The sequence below is a fragment of the Stegostoma tigrinum genome, chromosome 1 (assembly GCF_030684315.1).
Source record: "Stegostoma tigrinum isolate sSteTig4 chromosome 1, sSteTig4.hap1, whole genome shotgun sequence".
NCBI classification, from domain to species: Eukaryota; Metazoa; Chordata; class Chondrichthyes; order Orectolobiformes; family Stegostomatidae; genus Stegostoma; species Stegostoma tigrinum.
Genome location: NC_081354.1, coordinates 166,662,273 through 166,683,075, shown reverse-complemented (window position 1 = coordinate 166,683,075; position 20,803 = coordinate 166,662,273). Strand labels below are relative to the sequence as shown.

The following is a 20,803-nucleotide window of genomic DNA, read 5'->3' as shown; positions in this document are numbered from 1 at the left end:
TGTTTCAACTTGCCTAGCCACTTTGATAGAATTATGCACTTGAACCCTGTGGTCTATCTGCTCCTGTATTCCCCTCAAAGCTGTAACATTGAGCCTGCTCTGTGTTTCTTCTACCAAAATGCATTATCTCACATTTCACCACATTGAAATTCATCTGCCAGGTGCCTGCTCATTTAGCCAACTTGTTGATATCCCTTTGAAGTTGCTCAGTACCATCCTTTCAATTGACTATACTCCCTAGCTTAGTATCATCTGAAAATTTAGAAGTTTTGCTCTCAACACCCATCTCCATATCGTCTGCATAAATTAGAAAATGTAATAGCCCCAACACCAATCCCTGGGGAACACCACTTTCAACTTGTCTCCCGTCTGAGAAATACCCATTTATACCTGTTCTCTGTTTCCTATCTCTTAGCCAAATTCTAATCCATCATTCCCAAACATTTAACCAATCTGCCATGTGGCCCCGTATGAAACATTTTCTGAAAGTCCGTATATACAGCATCCGCAGCATGGCCTTTATCCATTGCTGTGTCACCTTGCCAAGGGACTTCAAACTTGCCAGACCTGATCTGCCCTCGACAATGTCATGTTGACTGTCTAATATTAATTTATTTTGTCTGAATGTATATCTACCTTGTCTGTATTATGGCCTCCATCAGTTTTCCCATGATAGACATCAAGTTGATAAGTATGTAGAATCCTGGGCTATCCTTCTCTCCTTTCTTAAACAGCAGCGTCACATTTGTAATCCTGTAGTGCCCAAGGACTAATCATTATTCAGAGAGGCCTGGAAAGTTTCTGCCAATAACTCAGCAATTTTCTCCTTTACCTCTCTTGGAAGTCTAGGATGCATCCCAGCTGGACCTGGTGACTTCTCCATCTGGACTGCTGCTTTCTTAGCACCTCTTTTTCATCACTCACTATCCTGTTCAGTTGCTCAACACCTACATTTTCAACTCGGCATTGTCATAATTCTCTAATTTAATGGGATTAAGGAATAACTCCTTTAGTATCTCTGTCATAACCTTTGCTTCAGTGAGCAGTTACTCTGCTTGATATAACACAATGTGGACCAGGAGGAACACAACAGTCCAGGCAACGTCAGAGGAGCAGGAAAGCTGACGTTTGGGTCAGGACCCTTCTTCAGAAATGGGGGAGGGGAAAGGAGCTCTGAAATAAATAGAGAATTGGGGGCTGGGCTGGACCTTTCTGTCTCCATCTCTGGTGACCACCTCAAAACTGATATCTATTTCAAGCCCACCAACTCCCACACCTCCTCTCGCTCACTTTCTTGCAAGAATGCAATCCCCTACTCTCAATTCCTCTACCTCCGCCACATCTGCTCCCAAGATGAGGTGTTCCACTCCTGGACATCTCAGATATCCTTGCATTTCAAGGACCGCAACCTCCGCCCTGTAGTGGTTAAAAATGCCCTCAACCATATCTCTTGGGTTTCCCACACCTCAGCCTGGGAAAAGTAGGTGGGATGGTGATAGCAGGTAGGCAGAGGTGGGGATTGGTCAGTGAGGTGGGAGAAGTGGATAGGTGGGAGAGAAGATGGACAGGTCAAGGAGGCTGGGATGAGAGGGAAGGTTGGTCTTGGAATGAGGTTGGGGATGGGCAGATTTTGAAGCTAGTAAAGGCCAAATTGAGGCCATTGGGTTGTAGGCTTTCAAGGCGGAATATGAGGTGCTGCTCCTCCAGTTTCTGAGTGGCATTGTTGTGACACTGGAGGCGGCCCAGGATGGACATGTGGCCCATGGAGTGGGAGGGGGCGTTGAAGTGGTTCATGACTGAGAAGTGTTGTCGTTTGCTGTGTACCACAAAGTGGTCTCTGACCCTCCACATGGTCTCACTGATGTTTCAACCTCAAGTTCACCTGGACCATCTCTGACACCTCTCTCTCCTTCCTGGACCTCTCTGTCTCTGTCAGTGGTAACCACCTCGAAACTGATATCAATTTCAAGCCCACCGGCTCCCCAAGCTACCTAGACTATACCTCTTCTCACCCACCTTCTTGCAAGAATGCAATCCCCGACTCCCAATTCCTCTGCCTCTGCACAACCTGCCCCCAAGATGAGGTGTTCCATTCCAGAACATCCCAGATGTCCTCACTTTTCAAGGACCACAACTTCCCCCCTTCAGTTGTCAAAAATGCCCTCCACTGCATTTCTTGTGTTTCTCGCACCTCAGCCCTCACACCCGCCTCCCACAGTAAAAACAGAGACAGAATTCCCATTGTCCTCACATATCACTCCACTAACTTTCGGATGAGAGGGAGGGTTGGGATGAAGCCAGGGTGGGCAAATTTTGAAGCTAGTAAAGTCCACATTGAGACTATTGGATTGTAAGCTTCCAAGGCAGAATATGAGGTGAATCATTCTCCGCCACTTCCACCACCTGCAATCTGACCCCACAACAAAAGATATGTGTCTCTCCCCATCCTTATCTGCCTTCCAGCGGGACAGCTCTCTCCGCAACTCCCTCACCTGCTCCACATTCCCCACTAGCTCCACCACCCCTGGCAACTTGCCCAGCAACTGCAGGAAGTACCACACCTGCCTCTAAACCTCCATCCTCACTCCCATTTCAGGCCCCAAAATAAACCTCTACATCAGACAGATGTTCACCTGCATATCCACCGATGTGGTCTATTGTATCCGCTGTTCCCGATGTAGCTTCTTCTACATCGGTGAGACCATGCGGAGGCTCGGAGACTACTTTGTGGAACACCTATGCTTGATTCACGACGAACGACCACACCTCCCAGTCGCAAACCACTTCAATGCCCCCTCCCACTCCCTGGCCCACATGTCCATCCTGGGCCGCCTCCAGTGTCACAACGATGCCACTTGGAAACTGGAGGAGCAGCACCTCATATTCCACCTTGAAAGCCTACAACCCAATGGCCTCAATGTGGACTTTACTAGCTTCAAAATCTCCCCATCCCCAACCACATCCCGAGACCAACCTTCCCTCTCATTGCTGCTTCCTTGACCTGTCTTCTCTCCCACCTGTCCACCCCTCCTATCTTACTGCCCAATCCCCATCACTAAGTGCCTGCCATCACTTTCCCACGTACCTTTCCCAGCCCAACACCCCCTCTGTCTATTTATTTCAGAGCCCACTCCTTTTCCCCATTTCTGAAGAAAGGTCCCAACCTGAAACATCAGCTTTCCAACTCCTCTGATGCTGCCTAGCCTGCTGTATACATCCAGTTCTACACTATGTTATCTCAGACTCCAGCATCAGCAGCTCTTACTACCCTGCTTGTTATCCTGGCTTCTCTCTGTCCTTCAGTAATGTTTTACAATTAATATGTTTGAAGAATATTTTACTGTTTGTTTTAGTGCAGCCTATCATTCTTTCCTCATTCTTTTTCTTCGGCTTCCTTATTCCAGCCTTAGTCTCTCTCCTGCATTTGAGATACTTTCCTGATCCTATTGCTGTTATTATTTTGGGTTATATCATATGCCTTCTCCTTCCTTATTTTCTCACTAATATCCTTAGCCATCCAGTATACTCCAGCTTTGGATACCTACGTTTATTCCTCATGGGCACGTACCTAGCTTGCATCTTATTCATTTCTTTTTTCAAATTCTCCTTTTTTTCGCCCAGTGCTTTATCTACCAAAGTGTGTTTCCAAGCAATATCCTTCAATTCAACTTTTAGAACCCTAAAATCTGCCCTTTTCCAGTCTGGGATCTTAACCATTGGTTGATTTTTATCCTTTTCCAACTAAATATTAAACCTTATTCTGTTATTATTGCTATGACAATGAGGGCGGCACGGTGGCTCAGTGGTTATCCCTGCAGCCTCACAGCGCCAGGGACCCAGGTTTGATTCCAGCCTCGGGTAACTGTCTGTGTGGAGTTTGCACATTCTCCCCGTGTCTGCGTGGGTTTCCTCTAGGTGCTCCGGTTTCCTCCCACAGTTCAAAGATGTGTAGCCGAGGTGGATTGGCTACGCTAAATTGCCCGTAGTATTCAGGGGTGTGTGTGTGTGTGTGTGTGTGTGTTATAGGGGGATGGGTCTGGGTGGGATACTTCAAGGGGTGGTATGGATTTGTTGGTCCGAAGGACCTGTTTCCACACTGTAGGGAATCTAATCTAATCTAATCTATTTCCCAAATGCTGCCCCATTCTAACATTCTCCATTTTGTCTCCCATTCTATTACACCAGGTCCTCTGTCATAATCTTCTCAGTCATGGTGACCGAGCTGACTTCCCCAGAATTCTCTTCAGGCACTCCTCATCACTGCACTGACCCTGTGCAATGCAACAGCTGGGTGTGCCTATCCAGTGTGGAACCTGTTCCAAGATGCCAACAAGTTGGCAGCCTTGATGTAGCTTGCAGACCAACTACTGGCTGCCTGAAACCAACTTCTCTTTATTTACTCACAGAATAAGTCCATCGCTGGCTAGGCCAGCATTTATTGTCCATCTCTAATTGCCCAGAGGACAGTTCAGGGTCAATCACATTGCTGTGGGTCTGAACTCACATGTAGGCCAGACCGGGTAAGGATAGCACTTTCCTTCCCTAAAGGGTCTTAGTGAACCAGATGAGTTCCTACAACAATTGACAATGATCATCATTAGAATCTTAGTTCCAGATTTTTATTGCACCATTAGGATAGCACAGTGGCTCAGTGGTTAGCACTGCTGCCTCACAACACCAGGGGACCTGGGTTCAATTCTAGCTTTGGGCGACTGTCTATGTGGATTTTGCACAATTTCCCTGCATCTGTGTGGGTTTCCTCTGGGTGCTCTGGTTTCCTCCCACTGTACAAAGATGTGCAGGTTAGCTGGATTGGTCATGCTAAATTGCCCATAGTATCGAGGAATGTGCCAGTTAGGTTTATGAGCTGTAGGAAATACAAGCATAGGGTAGGGGAGTGAATCTAAGTGGGATGCTGTTGGGAAAGTTGGTGTGGGCTTGATGGGCTGAATGGCCTGTTTCCACACTGGAAGGATTCTATGAATCTGTCATGGCGGTCAATACCACTGGGCTATTGCCTTCCCTAAAGCGGTATTGTTCACCCCACCTATGGGGGTCGATTTACATCAAGAATAGGGCAGACAAAGCAGACCAATGATCCTCTTTGGTTTGACTTCCATAAATAACCAGCAACAAAGAGGCTCAAGTTCAAGGGCGGATGCATGCACACTCTGCAACTTCTAGACCATAATCCCCCCAAATGCGACCTTGCCTATTGGTCAAGACATCTCCACAAAGGCATGTGAGCTCTCCAATGATCTATCAGAATCCACCCTATCAGAAGCTAGTGAAATATGACTGACTTGGTTGTGTCTCAATAATGTCATGATGGCTGTGCTTTATCTGCAAAGGGGTATCAACTTTGTTCAGACTGTCTTTGACTCAAATGCATTAACCAGATGGTCTTTTGAGAGGCATGACAATCAAGGAGCGTGGACCAAAAATAGGTAAATTGAATTGATGTAAGGATGAATGACGAGCTAGTTGAATGGGTTTCAGGGCTGAATGGCTTACATTGCTGTGCCTATAATTAGCCAAAATTAGCTTGGAATATAGGGGGAAGCAAAAGCACACAAAAAAATTAACTAAAATATGCAGGTTAGCTCAATCCTGGTTGAACTAGATTACTGACTTGAAACCATTCCCCTGTCTTCATCATTCTTTGAAGGTCTCTTCTGGATTTTGTCACGTTTTTTGTGTCAGCTACCAAGACCAGATGTCAACTAGCATTGCATTCCATGTCTCTGACATATGACAGTATTCACAGAAAAGGGTTATCACTTGGGAATGTTGGCAGTGCAGGATTACAGGGAAATTCTTGGGCATGCATTCCTAAAATATTAAGTGAGAAGCCTCTAGGAAAGTGAACTAAACTATGGAAGAGGTTTATTTTTGAAGCACGGCAGTAAATAATGCTAAATCACTTAATAATTCCATATGTCTGGCAATGAGTTGTGTCTAAAACATAACCTCATAGTTTACAGAAATCAACTAGTGACTCCTCATTGAGAAGGAAGAGATGCCAGACTAGCTTGTTTCAATTGCAAAAAAAATGTTGATTGAGCAACAGCTGTTGGAGAATTGCCATTTTTTGACCATTTTAATTATAAAATTAGCCCATGCAGACTCCATACTGTCTGCACAGCTTAATGCTCGAACCCAATAATAACAAAACTAAGTAGCCCAGTGAGCTAATTAGTCTTTAGACTGACATTTCTGTTGGGCAATTCTTACTTCTAACACTTCTCTTGTATTCCTGACAGAAAATATATCAATATACCTTCAACGTTGTTCGGTCGTAATCCCAGAACTCACTATTCAATAGCATTGAGGTCTACGTACACCAAATGGAAAGCAGCTAATCACCACCTTCTCACAGGCAACTAATGATGGACAATGAACTCTGGCTCAGCTAGCAACAGCTCCCTCCCATTAATGGAGGAAAATAAATCAAGAGAAACTTCTGGTTGTCTGATATTTGATTTGATTTATTATTGTCACACGTACCTGGGTACAGTGAAATGTTTTGACTTGTGTGCAGTACAGGCAGATCATATTGTAGAAAATGCATAAGGGTGCTAGAACAGAGTGAAGAACACAAAGTTGCTCCTGCAAAAAAGGCCCACAAAGAGTGAGTTCAGCATTAAATTTAAAATTTGAGAAGTTATTCAAAGCTTCTCTCAACTGCAAAGATAGGTTTAACAAATTTGAACTTATAATAATCAAAATTAAGTGTTCTCCCTGAATGTGAAATCTATCCTGTGGTCGTAACTGCTTTTTGAGCAGAATTGTAGCATGAACAGCAGGGCGGGGGATGGGATTGACATTGCATCAAGATCAATCCCGTGCTCAGGTAAGTGAACTTCAGCAGGCTTTATTGAACATATCTACATGAAAGGAGTTGTAAAAGAGGACATCTCTGAAATTATACAGACTCAACTTGTTTCATCATTCACATAAACCACCTTCTATGGGTCCACTGTGATCTCTGTTGCCTGTACAATGCAGCCTAAAAATTTAATCTTTGGCTTCGACAATTCACACATCATTAAGTGCAAACACAGTATCCAGAATCTCATCACCCCATCATTAGATTCAGGCTCCGTGGCCATGCATTTTAACATTATTATGAAATGATTCCTTATGCACATGCTCAAGAGTTATTCTTTCAGTATATTTTACAAACATCTAAAAAAACAAATTCCCGCTCCAACTCCATATCCCACCCACTCACTTCTGGGTTTAGCTGAGGTAAGAAAATGGGCAGTGGACCAGTTTGCTCCAAGGAGGCAAAATGTTCATTTAAAAATAACAATAGGCTTGTGAACCTTATTGTGATTCATCCTTTCAGCTCTAACTTTGGTCAGCCAGGCTTGCAGAGTCTCAGAGACAACTGCATCACACATGGCCTAGGCATATCCCAGAGGCCTCTGATTTCCCAACAACTAAATTACCCCCAGGATCTTCCCAAGGAATCAACTGGAAATCTGGTTGACAGCCCTGAATCCTGTCAATGAGAAAGGGTTTTTGAGATCTGCCCATGACAGTTACTGAGTGAGTTGGCATGAAATGTATAAGGGCAAAAGTTGGTGACTTTCCACGCCCTTACTACTCTGAGTAAAGAACCTACCTCTGAAATCTGTCCTATATCTATCACTCCTCAATTTAAAGCTATGTCCTCTCATGCTAGCAATCACCATCCAAGGAAAAAGGCTCTCACTGTCTGCCCTATCTAAGCCTCTGATCATCTTGTGTGTCTCTATTAGGTCACCTCTTAACCTACTTCTCTCTAACGAAAGCAGCGTCAAGTCCCTCAGCCGTTTTCTTTAAGAACTTCCCTCCATACCAGGCAACATCCTGGTAAATCTCCTCTGCATCCTTTCCGATGCTACCACATCTTTCCTATAATGTGGCGACCAGAACTGTATGCAATACTCCAAGTGCGGCCGCTCCAGAGTTTTGTACAGCTGCAAACATGACCTCATGGCTCCAAAACTCAATCTCTATATCAATAAAACCTAATACACTGTACGCCTTCTTAACAACTCTATCAACCTGGGTGGCAACTTTCAGGGATCTATGTACATGGACACTGAGATCTCTCTGCTCATCCACACTACCAAGAATCTTTCAAATGGCCCAGTACTTTGCCTTCTGGTTACTCCTATCAAAGTGCATCACCTCACACTTGTCTGCATTAAACTCCATTTGCCACCTCTCAGCCCGGCTCTGCAGCTTATCTATGTCTCTCTGCAGCCTACAGCATCCTTGGTCACTATCCACAGCTCCACCGACCTTAGTGTCGTCTGCAAATTTACTAACCCATCCTTCTACGCCCTCATCCAGGTCATTTATAAAAATGATAAACAGCAGTGGACCCAACATCAACCCTTGCTGTACACCACTAGTAACTGGTCTCCAGGATGAACATTTCCCCATCAACTACCACCCTCTGCCTTCTTTCAGCAAGCCAATTTCTGATCCAAACTGCTATATCTCCCACAATTCCATTCCTCCGCCTTTTGTGCAATAAATTTACAGTAAATTTAATATTTTACATTCAACTGCAAAGAACAGGCAGGCCTTCGATTTAACATGAAGTGCGACTTCAAAGAAACAGAAATGGGAGAAGGAGCGAGAGAAAGAAAGCAACTAGCTCTTTAAAAGAAAAACCATCAGAAATCGCACAGAGTGAACATGGGCGGCACTTTACTTTCTTATACTGCTGGTCCCAGTGGAATAATATGATTTAGTAGCTGTTGAAGTATGATGCAGTGTAATGGGAAGACTGCAGGGTGATCAATCATGGGTCAGTCTTGTGCAAATTTACTAACCCATCCATCTATGCCCTCATCCAGGTCATTTTTAAAAAGGCCCAATAGCAGTGGCCCCAAAACAGATCCTTGTAGTACACCACTGGTAACTGAACTCCAGGGTGAACATTTCCCATCAACCACCACCCTCTGTCTTCTTACAGCTTGCCAATTTCTGATCCAAACTGCTAAATCACCCTCAATCCCATGACTCCGTATTTTCTGCAATAGCCTACTGTGGGAAACCTTATCAAACACTTTACTAAAATCCAGATACACTACATCAACTGCTTTACCCTCATCTACCTGTTTGGTCACCTTCTCAAAGAACTTAATAAGGTTTGTGAGGCACGACCCCCTGTTCACAAAAGTCTGGAATGGCAGAACCACAGTGGGATTGTTGACAGGTTTCTCATGTTTCTTATGTTCTGATCCAAACTCGGTTGATTTCTTCTGCTAATGACAAAATCATCATCTCATTTCACCAGGATTTCAAACTGGGATACTTCTCTTGCCACACCTCTGTTCACTCTGGTAATCTAAAGATTGTTGTGGAGCTGAAATCTGACTTTATCTACAAACAATATTTATTGATATGCACCTTAATATTGCAGAATGTCCCAATTTTTTTTTGTAGGAGCTATACCATTGACATTGGGTCACTTAAAACTATGTGATTAATTATACACAAGGATCTTGGTATCAGGGCTGATGTAATGTTCATCAAAGAAATGTGACTCAAAATTTGGTTTAAAGGAGCTGAGATGAAGAGAATAATGTAGGATTAAATACCACAAATTAGGACCTGGGCAGGTGAAGGCATGCTTGTCAAAGCTGGAGTGATTACAATCTAAGCACAAGGTATCCCTTCCACTTAGAGTTTACACTGCTAAAAGCCCTTTCTTAAGGCAAGAAATGGATTGAAACTGTTATCAGTGGCAGTCCATGTAGGAAATTCCATGTCGAAAGAACATGAGAAAAAGCAGCAGGAGGAAGCCATCTGGCCCGTCGATTCTGCTCCGCCATTCAATAAGATCATGGCTAATCTTGTCATGGACTCAGCTCCACTTACCCAACCACTCACCATAACCCTTAATTCCCTTACTTTTCAATAATCTATCTTTGCCTTAAAAATATTCACTGAAGTAGCCTCAACTACTTCACTGTGCAGGGAATTCCATAGATTCACAACCCTTTGAGGAAGAAATTCCTCCTCAACTCAGTCCTAAATCTGTTCCCCCTTATTTTGAGGCAATGTCCCCTAGTCCTAGTTTCACTTGCTGGGGGAAACAGCCTCCCTGCTTCTATCTTATCTATTCCCTTCATACTTTTATAAGTTTCTGCAAGATCTCCCCTCATTCTCCTAAATTCCAATGAGTAAAGTCCCAGTCTCGTCAATCTCTCGTGAACCTCCTCTGTACCCCCTCCAGTGTCAGTACATACTTTCTGAAGTAAGAAGACCAAACTGCACACAGTACTCCAGGTGTGCCCTCATCAGCACCCTCTATAGCTGTAATCTCCCTGTTTTTAAACTCCATCCCTCTGGCAATAAAGGACACTATTCTATTTGCCTTTTTAGTTACCTGCTGCACTTGCAAACCAACTTTTAGCGATTCATGCACAAGCACTCCGAAGTCCCTCTGCACAGTAGCGTGCTGCAATTTTTTACCTTTCAAATAATCATCCATTTTGTTGTTATTCCTACCAAAATTGATGACCTCACATTTATCAACATTGTACTCCATCTGCCAGACCTTTGCCCACTCACTTAGACTATCTATATCCCTCTTCAGACTTCCAGTGTCGTCTGCACACTTTGTTCTACTACTCATTTAGTGTCATCTGAAAACTTTGACACACCACACTTGGTCCCTGACTCTGAACCATCTATGTAAATCATAAACAATTGCTGTCCCAACACTGATCTCTGAGGCACACCACTAGTCACTTTTCGCCAACCAGAAAAACACCGATTTTTCCCCACTCTTTGCTTTCAGTTAGTTAACACTGTGCGTATTTACCTTATGCGGCAGTGTTCTGTGCAGCCTACTGGTCATGGGTTCTGTGGGTCCTTGTGTAGCTGATAAGCCTGATCCTAGACCCATATCTCCGGCTATATGTTTGGCAGGTGTTTCCAGGAGGAAGAAGTGGTTTTTGGCCTTGAGATTATTGGCATTCATTTCACCAATTCCTTTTTCAGACTTCCTATTTCTGACAGTTGCTCTCAAAGAATTGTGTCCCTTTGTAGAGGAACTTCTCCACTTCAGTTTCTTCTGAAAGAAAGCCTCCCATGCATTGTGTCTATGTTGCGTTCTTGACGGGAGCCTTCAGGGAGTCTTTGAAATGCATTCTTTGTCCTCCTCTCTTTTGAGCGCCTTCCTTGAACTGAGTGAAGAAGATTTGCTTTGGTATTCAGAACTTAGGCATCATAAGCACATGGCTGGCCCAGCTGAATTGTTTTTGGGTGATCATGGCTTCAGTACTGTTGCTGTTAGCTGTTCCAAGGATGCGAATGTTAGTATGCCTGTCGTCCCAGCTGATGTGGAGAATCCGTCTCAAACAGTGTTGATGGCACTGTCAAGTGTCTTGACATGGTGTATATATATAGCCCACATTTCTGAGCTATATAGAAGAGTCAGGAGGATAACTGCCTTTATACACAAGGGTCTCAGTGTCAGCACGGCTGTCAAAGTCATCAAAGACTATCTTCCTTAGGCATCCGAAAACCTGAGTGGGAACCATCCCGTTGTGAACAGAAACTGTTAGAAAAGAGTGACTAAAATGTAAATATAGTGGAAGAAGGCAAGAAAAAGTTGCACCATGGTCATTGGCTTCAGGAAGCGGAGTGGAGGGCACACCTCTGTCTGTATCAATGGTGCTGAGATGGAGATGGTCAACAGTATTATGTTTCAAGGGTGATGATCACCAACAATCTGTCCTGGTCCACACACTTTGGTGCAATGGCCAAGAAAACACAACAACATCTCTATTTCCTCAGGAGGCTGAGGAAATTCAGCATATCCACAAAGTCTCTAACCAATTTTAGTAGAAAGCATCCTATCTGGATGGCATAGTATGGCAACTGCCTTCCCAAGTCCGCAAGTAGCTACAGAGAGTCATGAACATAGTCCAGTCCATCATGCAAACCCGCCTTCCATCCATTGGCCCCAACTACACTTCTTGCCACCTCGGGAAAGCAACCAATGTAAATCAAAGACCCTCCCACCTCAGTAATACTGTCTTCCACCATCTTGTTTCAAGCAGAAGATATAAAAGTTTGAATGCACATAGTAACAGATTCAAGAACAGCTTCTTTCCCACTGTTATCAGACTATTGAATAGACTTCTCAAATGATCATTTTCACCTCTCTGCACCTTGTCTGTGTCTGTAACTTCATACACTGTACTCTGTTCTGCTACCCTGATGCGCTTTGTAAGGTACAAACTGCCTGTATAGCATGCAAAACAACACTTTTCACTGTGTGTTGGTGCATGTGACAACAATAAATCAAACTCAAAATAAGGTGACTGATAAAGGAACATAATTTAGGAAACTGTGAAGTTGTGCACTTTGGCAAGAAGAATAGAGGAGCTGGATAATATTCAAATGGGGAAAGACTGCAGAAGGCTGTAACAGAGAGGAATTTGGAAGTTGTGAATGAATCACAGCAGCGCACATTCAAGCTCAGCAGGTAATAGCGGAGATTGTTAGCCTTTATTTCAGAAGAAACAGGGGATTAAAATAGGGAAGTAAAGCTAAACAAGGCACCAGTCAGACCCTTTTACCCAATGACACTAAAGGAATGACAATATACTTCTAAATCTGGATGGTGAGTGGCTATGCTACATTACACTACGACACTGCTCCTACCTATGACAATGTAAGTCTGCCATGGTAAAAATGCGGAGGAAAAGAACAGATATGAAAGAAACCTTTCAAACCAATCCTTTAGTCAACATCTCAAAATACTGGTAGAAGTAATGTTCTCAAGTCAGAAGGTTGCATCCCACTTCAGAAGCATGAGTTTATAATCTAGACTGCAACTCTAATGCAGTATTGAGAGCACTGTCAGAGGTGCCACCTTTCTGATAAAGTATGAATTAAGGCTCAGTCTTCTCTTTCAGATGAATATGAGCGATCCAGTTGCACAATTTGGAGAAGAACAGATTAATTATTTCCAGGTCCTGGGTAATATTTACCCTTCAGGCAATACTAAAATGGACTAATTATCATTATCCTATTTCTGTGAGACCTTGCTGTGTGCAATTTGGCTGTAGCACCTTCTACATTTCAAACCTGGCTTCTCTTCATAACTGTTTCATTTGGCGTAAATGCTTTCAGATATCCTGGTCTCATGAAAAGTACTGTGTCCAAGGAAATTATTTCCTTTTTTTCTCGAAAATTTTGAAACAAATAATAAATTAACTGAATGGCGTCTTCTTTGCTTCAATTAGTTTAAACTGAGAAAACTGGGCAGCATCGGCAAGTTTGCTCCAGACATCTACGATCCTATGATTCTAAAACTAGAAATAGGCTTTGAAGTTAATATGTTTGAGAAATAAAGTACTTGAGGAATTCATTGAATGGGAGAATGATGAATTGAAATGAATAAATAATGCCTTACCTTGGTACAGTGCCTTTCACATGCACAGAATGTCATAGAAACAGGTGAATGTCATTCAGGACTCATTCCCATTCCACCATTCATTTAAATCATGACTGATTCACATCTTAATTCTGTCTGTTCACCATATTTAATACAGAATTAGTATAATTTCTTATAACCTTGGCTGAAAATTAAAATGCAGCAGAAAGTTTGGTTTAACCCTTACTGAGATAATTAGAGTTCACCTTATATATAGGATTAATGATGTAACCATTCAAGAGTGCCTGCTAGCTATAGTACAACTGGGCTTCAAACAGATGGCACAAATACCCCACAAAATGGGGCAAGTGGAGCATATGATTTACAGGGCATTCCGAAGGAAATGGACAACCCTCGCCAATCCGATTGAGTTTGGGGAACACCACCTGAGTGGAGGTGATTGCCAAACCTCACTCAGGACATATCCTGATCAGAGGGATTCTGGGTCAGCCCATAGCAAGCGCCAAGCCTTGGCCAAACGGTTAGAAAAGGTTTTCAGGATCCTGGTTGGCAAGCTTTTGTAGTTGTTGCCAGTATGTGGATTCATCACATCAAAAAGAGTCCCACTAGACCTAAATTGAGTAAGATGATTCATGGGCTGTTATCCAGGAGAGTTCTAAGAGAGTTCATACCCTGGGTTTGAACAGTTAAATTGCTTAGCAACTTCAAAATCAGAACTAATCAAACTAAATGTCTGGTTAAATGGTCATCAGTTCTAATGGAGAATGATACCAGCACAGCTGAATCAGCAATTGCAAAACCAGTTTTTAGTAAAATTCATTCTGGATTCCAGCCCTTACATTTGTGCAAGACCTCAGCTAGGCTGAGAAACCATACCAGGGAACCTTTACAGATTAAGGATACAATACAGCTGTACGAGTCTTTGGTAAGGCCGTAGTTGGTGGACTGCATGCAATTCCGGTCACCCTGCGATATGAAAGATCTTATTAAACTAGAAATGGTGCAAAAAAGATATATAAGGACGTTAAAGAGACTGGAAGATTTGAGCTATGAGGAGAGGCTGCGTAGTCTGGAACTTTGTTTTCCATGGAGCATCAGAGGATGGGGAGCAGTGAAGGTGATCTTATAGACGTTTATAAAATCATCTGGGTTTGGATAGGGTGAATAGCCAAAGTCTTTTCCCCAGGATAGGGGAGTCCAAAACTAGAGAGCATAGTCTTAAGGTGACTGGGGATAAATATAAAAGGGAATCCAAAACATAAAAGGACTGCAGATGCTGTAAATCAGAAACAAAGTCTTGCACAGTTCTGAGGAAGGGTCACCAGACCCGAAATTTTAACTCTGATTTTCTTTACTTCACAGATGCTGCCAGACCTGCTGAGCTTTTCCAGCAACTTCTGTTTTTGTTCGTAAATATAAAAGGGACCTGATGGGCATTTTTTTCACAGAGGATAGTGCGTGTATGGAACAAACTGCCAGATGAAGTGGAATATGTGGCTAAATTACAGCATTTAAAAGACATTGGGACAGGTACGTTGATGGGAAAGGTTCACAGGGTTTTGGGCCAAAGGCAGGCAAATGAGACTAGTTCAGTTTAGGAAACCTGGTTGGCATGGACGAGTTGGGCTGAAGGGTCTGTTTCTGTGGCATGTACCTCTATGACTCGATATTGTGGTGAATATGGAGACATGTCTCAAAGAAGGGTGAGACTAGGTTCTAAATATTCGTGGATAAATAGTATTCAGGAATAATAGGAAAGAAAGGAAGTGATGACAAAGAATTTTGCAACACTGGAGACAGAATGTTCTGGAGGGAAAGTCCTGAAGGCCAGCTGACTCCCCTCTTTAAGGAGCCCCTGACTGCACGCCCAATCCCACAATACCGCCCCCCCCACCCCCACTCCCAAGATGTTGTGGGGCCATATCTGCAAAGGCACCTCACTTCTCAAAAAAAGGGTAACCTGGCTATTGAAAGGAAATGCAGAGACAACAGACCGGCACTTAGCTTGTAAGACCTCCACAGCCTGGTTTCCAAACTTCAAAAACTTCTATTTCAGTGGAGGCAGCTGGTCATTTTGAGTCCAGTGGCTTGCAGGAGTCACACATATGAGAGGTAAAGACCACCTCAAATCCTGCACCTGCAAAAATGAAAAATGCTGTGTGCTATTTCCAACATCTTCTGGCATTTTCGCCACTGTGAAGATATTCTCCATTCTGATAAAAATTGGGTCGAAAATGTTCAAGTGGATCAGCATATATTATCAAGGCCTTCTCTCCATCAACCATCCACCTATTCCATTTGACTGCAACACAGTAGTAGGCCATTCAACCCATCGTATATATCGTCAATGAGATCATGACTAATAGAGTCATAGGTTCACAGAGATGGACAGCACAGAAACAGACCCTTTGGTCCATCTGGTCCGTGCTGATCAGGTATCACAAACTGATCTAGTTCCATTTGCCGGTGTTTGACCCATACCTTTCTAAATCCTTCCTGTTTATGTAGACATCCAGATGCTTTTTCAGTGTTATAATTGTACCAGCCTCCAACATCTCCACTGGCAACTCATTCCATACACATGCCACCTTCTGGGTGAAGAAGTTGCACCTTAGGTCCCTTTTGAGTCTTCCCCCTCTCAGCTTAAACCTATGTTTTGGAGTCCCTTAGCCCGGGGAGAAGGCCTTGACTATTCACTGTATCTATTCCCCTAGTGATTTTAAATATATTCATAAGGTCTTCCTTCAGCCTCTGATACTTCATGGAAAATAGTCCCAGCCTATTCAGCCTCTTCCTAAGGGTCAAAATCTCCAACCTTGGCAACATCCTTGTAAATCTTTTCTGAACTCTTTAAAATTTCATAACATCTTTCCTATAGCAGGGAGACCTGAATTGAAAGCAGTCTGCCAAAAGCAACCTAACCAATGTCCTCTACAGCTGCAAAGTGACCTCCCAAATCCTATATTCAATGCACTGATGAATAAAGGCAAGCATACTAAATGCCTTTTTCACTATTCTGTCTACCTGAAATTCCACTTTCAAGAAAATATGTACCTGCAATCCAAGGTCTCTTTGTTCAGCAGCACTCCCCAGGACTTTACCATTAAGCGTATAAGTCCTGTTCTGATTTACTTTACCAAAATGCTCACCTCTCATTTATCAAATTAAACTCCATCTGCCACTCCTTGGCCCATTTGCCCATCTCATCAAGGTCATATTGTGCTCTGAGGTAATCTTCCTTGCTGTCCACTATACCTCCAATTTTCATGATCTGATAATCCTCAACTCTTCTTTCCTGTCTTTCTTGTCAGGACCCCAGATTTCCTTACTGATTATAAATCCACCTATCTCAGCCTTGAAAACACATTCAGACCCACGATTCAATGATTTACCGACACAGTTTCGAATGCCCTCTCTGGTAAAGAATACCATAGATTCACTACCCTCTGAGAGAATTAAAACCCTTCTCATCTCCATCTTAGATGTTTGGCCCCTTTTTCTGAGATTATGCCGTCTGGCCCTAGACTCTTCTGCAAGGGCAAATTGAGTGTGAACACAACCCTTGAGTGGCATGTTGATGCACAAATCCAAAGATGCTAGACCCCCCATCCCATAAGACCATAAGACATAGGAGTGGAAGTAAGGCCATTCTGCCCATCAAGTCCACTCCACCATTTAAATCATGGCTGACGGGCATTTCAACTCCACTTCCCTGCACTCTCCCCATAGCCCTTGATTCCTTGTGAGATCAACAATTTATCGATCTCTGCCTTGAAGGCATCTGACGTCCCAGCCTCCACTGCACTCCGTGGCAATGAATTCCACAAGCCCACCACTCTCTGGCTGAAGAAATGTCTCCTCATTTCCGTTTTAAATTTACCCCCTCTAATTTTAAGGCTGTGCCCACGGGTCCTAGTCTCCCCGCCTAACGGAAACAACTTCCCAGCGCCCACCCTTTCTAAGCCATACATTATCTTGTAAGCTTCTATTAGATCTCCCCTCAACCTCCTAAACTCTAATGAATGCAATCCCAGGATCCTTAGCAGTTCATCGTACGTTAAACCTACCATTCCAGGGATCATCCATGTGAATCTCCGCTGGACATGCTCCAAGGCCAGTATGTCCTTCCTGAGTTGTGGGGCCCAAAATTGGACACAGTATTCTAAATGGGGCCTAACTATTGCCTTATAAATTCTCAGAAGCACATCACTGCTTTGATATTCCAACCCTCTTGAGATAAACGGAACATTACATTCGCTCTCTTAATTACGGACTCTACCTGCAAGTTAACTTTTAGAGAATCCTGAACCAACACTCCCAGATTCCTTTGTACTTCTGGTTTATGAATTTTCTCACCGTTTAGAAAATAGTCCATGCCTGTATTCTTTTTTCCAAAGTGCAAAACCTCGCATTTGCTCATGTTGAATTTCATCAGCCATTTCCTGGACCACTCTCCTAAACTGTCTAAATCTTTCTGCAGTCTCCCCACCTCCTCAGTACTACCTGCCTGTCCACCTATCTTTGTATCATTGGTAAACTTCACCAGAATGCCCCCAGTCCCTTCATCCAGGTCATTAATATATGAAGTGAACAGCTGCGGCCCCAACACTGAACCCTGCGGGACACCACTCATCACTGGTTGCCATTCTGACAAAGAACCTTTTATCCCAACACTCTGCCTTCTGTCAGACAGCCAATCCTCAATCCAAGCTGGTAGCTCACCTCGAACACCATGGGCCCTCACCTTGCTCAGCAGCCTCCCGTGAGGCACCTTATCAAAGGCCTTTTGGAAGCCTAGATGGATAACACCCACTGGGTTTCCCTGGTCTAACATACTTGTTACCTCTTCAAAGAATTCTAACAGGTTTGTCAGGCACGACCTCCCCTTACTAAATCCATGCCGACTTGTTCTAATCTGATACTGCACTTCCAGGAATTTAGAAATCTCATCCATGACAATGGATTCTAGAATTTTACCAACTACCGAGGTTAGGTTAATCGACCTATAATTTTCCATCTTTTGCCTTGATCCTTTCTTAAGCAAGAGGGTCGCAACAGCAATTTTCCAATCATCTGGGACTTTCCCTGACTCCAGTGACTTTCGAAAGATCACAACCAGAGCATCCGCTATTTCCTCAGCCACCTCCCTCAGAACTCTAGGATGTAGCCCATCAGGGGCCAGGAGATTAATCAATTTTTAGACCTTTTTAGCTTTTCTAGCACTTTCGCTTTTGTAATACCTACCATACTCAACTCTGCCCCCTGACTCTCCCTAATTATTGGCATACTACTCATGTCTTCCACTGTGAAGACTGACGCAAAGTACTTATTAAGTTCTTCAGCTACTTCCTTATCTCCCATCACGAGCCTTCCAGCATCAATTTGGAGCGGCCCAATATCTACTGTTGCCTCTCGTTTGTTTCTTATGTATTGGAAGAAGCTTTTACTATTATTTCTAATAATACTAGCTAGCCTACCTTCATATCTGATCCTCTCCTTCCTTACTGCTCTCTTTGTTATCCTCTGCTTGTTTTTGTAGACTTCCCAATCTTCTGCTTTCCCAGTGCTTTTGGCCACTTTATAGGCTGTCTCTTTTTCTTTGATATATTTCCTGACTTCCTTTGTCAGCCATGGCTGTCTAATCCCACCCAGATAATCTTTCTTTTCTTTGGGATGAACCTCTGTACTGTGTCCTCAATTACACCCATAAACTCCTGCCATTGTTGGTCCACTGTCTTCCCCGCTAGGCTCTGCTTGCAGTTGATTTTCATCAATTCCTCTCTCATGCCCCTGTAATTACCTTTATTTAACTGTAACACCACGACATCCGATTTTGCCTTCTCTCTTTCAAACTGCAGACTGAACTCTACCAAATTATGATCGCTGCCTCCTAAGTGTTCCCTTACTTTAAGATCTTTTATAAAGTCAGGTTCATTACATAGCATTAAGTCCAGAATAGCCTGCTCCCTTGTGGGTCCACCACAAGCTGTTCCAAAAAGCCATCCTGCAAACATTCCATGAATTCTCTTTCTTTTGATCCACTGACAACATTATTCACCCAGACCACCATGAAGTCCCCCATGATCACCATGACCTTGCCTTTCTGACATGCCCTGTCTATTTCTCGGTGCATCTTGCGCCCCTGGTCCTGATCACTGTTAGGAGGTCTGTACATAACTCTCATTATGTTTTTTTTTGCCTTTGTGGCTCCTCAACTCCACCCACACAGATTCCACATCCTCTGACACTATGTCATTCAGTGCCATAGATTTAATTTCATTCTTAACTGACAAGGCAACCCCGCCCCCTCTGCCCACTTCCCGTCCCCTGTCTCCTCCACATATAAGTGTAATTTGGGTGTTATTTCTTCTTATATGGGATCTGGTCATGTCCCACACTAATAAATATAAATTTTATGTCGAGCACTGTCTCATTTATTCCACAGATTATCCATTCATAATGTTAATCCATCATCATCCATTCAACTATTGTCACAGACATGCACATAAACTCCTGCAGCAAACTAAATCTCTGCTGAGGTTTGACATTTGAAAACCACCATTGACTTTAATTTAGTCAGAGATAATGAGAACTGCAGATGCTGGAGAATCCAAGATAACAAAGTGTGGAGCTGGATGAACACAGCAGGCCAAGCGGCATCTCAGGAGCACAAAAGCTGACATTTCGGGCCTCGACCCTTCATCAGAGGGTCTAGGCCCGAAACATCAGTTTTTGTGCTCCTGAGATGCTGCTTGGCTTGCTGTGTTCATCCAGCTCCACACTTTGTTATATTGACTTTAATTTAATTCTGTTGACCATGAAGGTAGCTACCACAATGAATCTTGTTTACTGATGTCCTGTATTTTCATTTGAGGTGATTTTCAGCCTTTCCATAGTCCACAATCTGTGCATATCACAATTCATGGTATTTCATCTTTGATGACATGTGGCATAATAGTTACTCATGTTTTTGTCAGTATTTGAGGAATTGTCTGAAACTGCTAATTTGGTTGTCTCTGGGAAACCCTGTGTTTTTTTTGCCAAAATATGGTTTGATTTGATTTGATTTGATTTGATTTGCTTTATTATTGTCGCGCATGCCTAAGAACAGTGAACAGTTTTGTTTGGCATCCAGTACAGCAGATCATCCCTTACAAAGACATAAAGTTCATTGGGTGATCGAACAGAGTGAGGAATACAAAGTTACTGCTGCTAAAAAGTGCACAAAAAGCAAGGTAAACATTAGATTTGAGATTTGAGAGGTCCATTCAGAAGCCTAAAGCAGCAGGGAAGAAGCTGCTCTCGAACCCAATGGCATGTGTGTTTAATCTTTTGTATCTCCTGCTTGACGGAAGTGCTTAGAAGAGATTATGACTGTGTTGC

General features: G+C 43.2%; 1 long non-coding RNA gene across 1 annotated transcript in view; it reads left to right on the top strand.

The window, feature by feature from the left end:
• Window positions 1-20,803, top strand: part of LOC125458286 (uncharacterized) — a 37,253-nt gene that overhangs the window by 726 nt on the left and 15,724 nt on the right. The gene's annotated exons all lie outside the window — the stretch shown is intronic.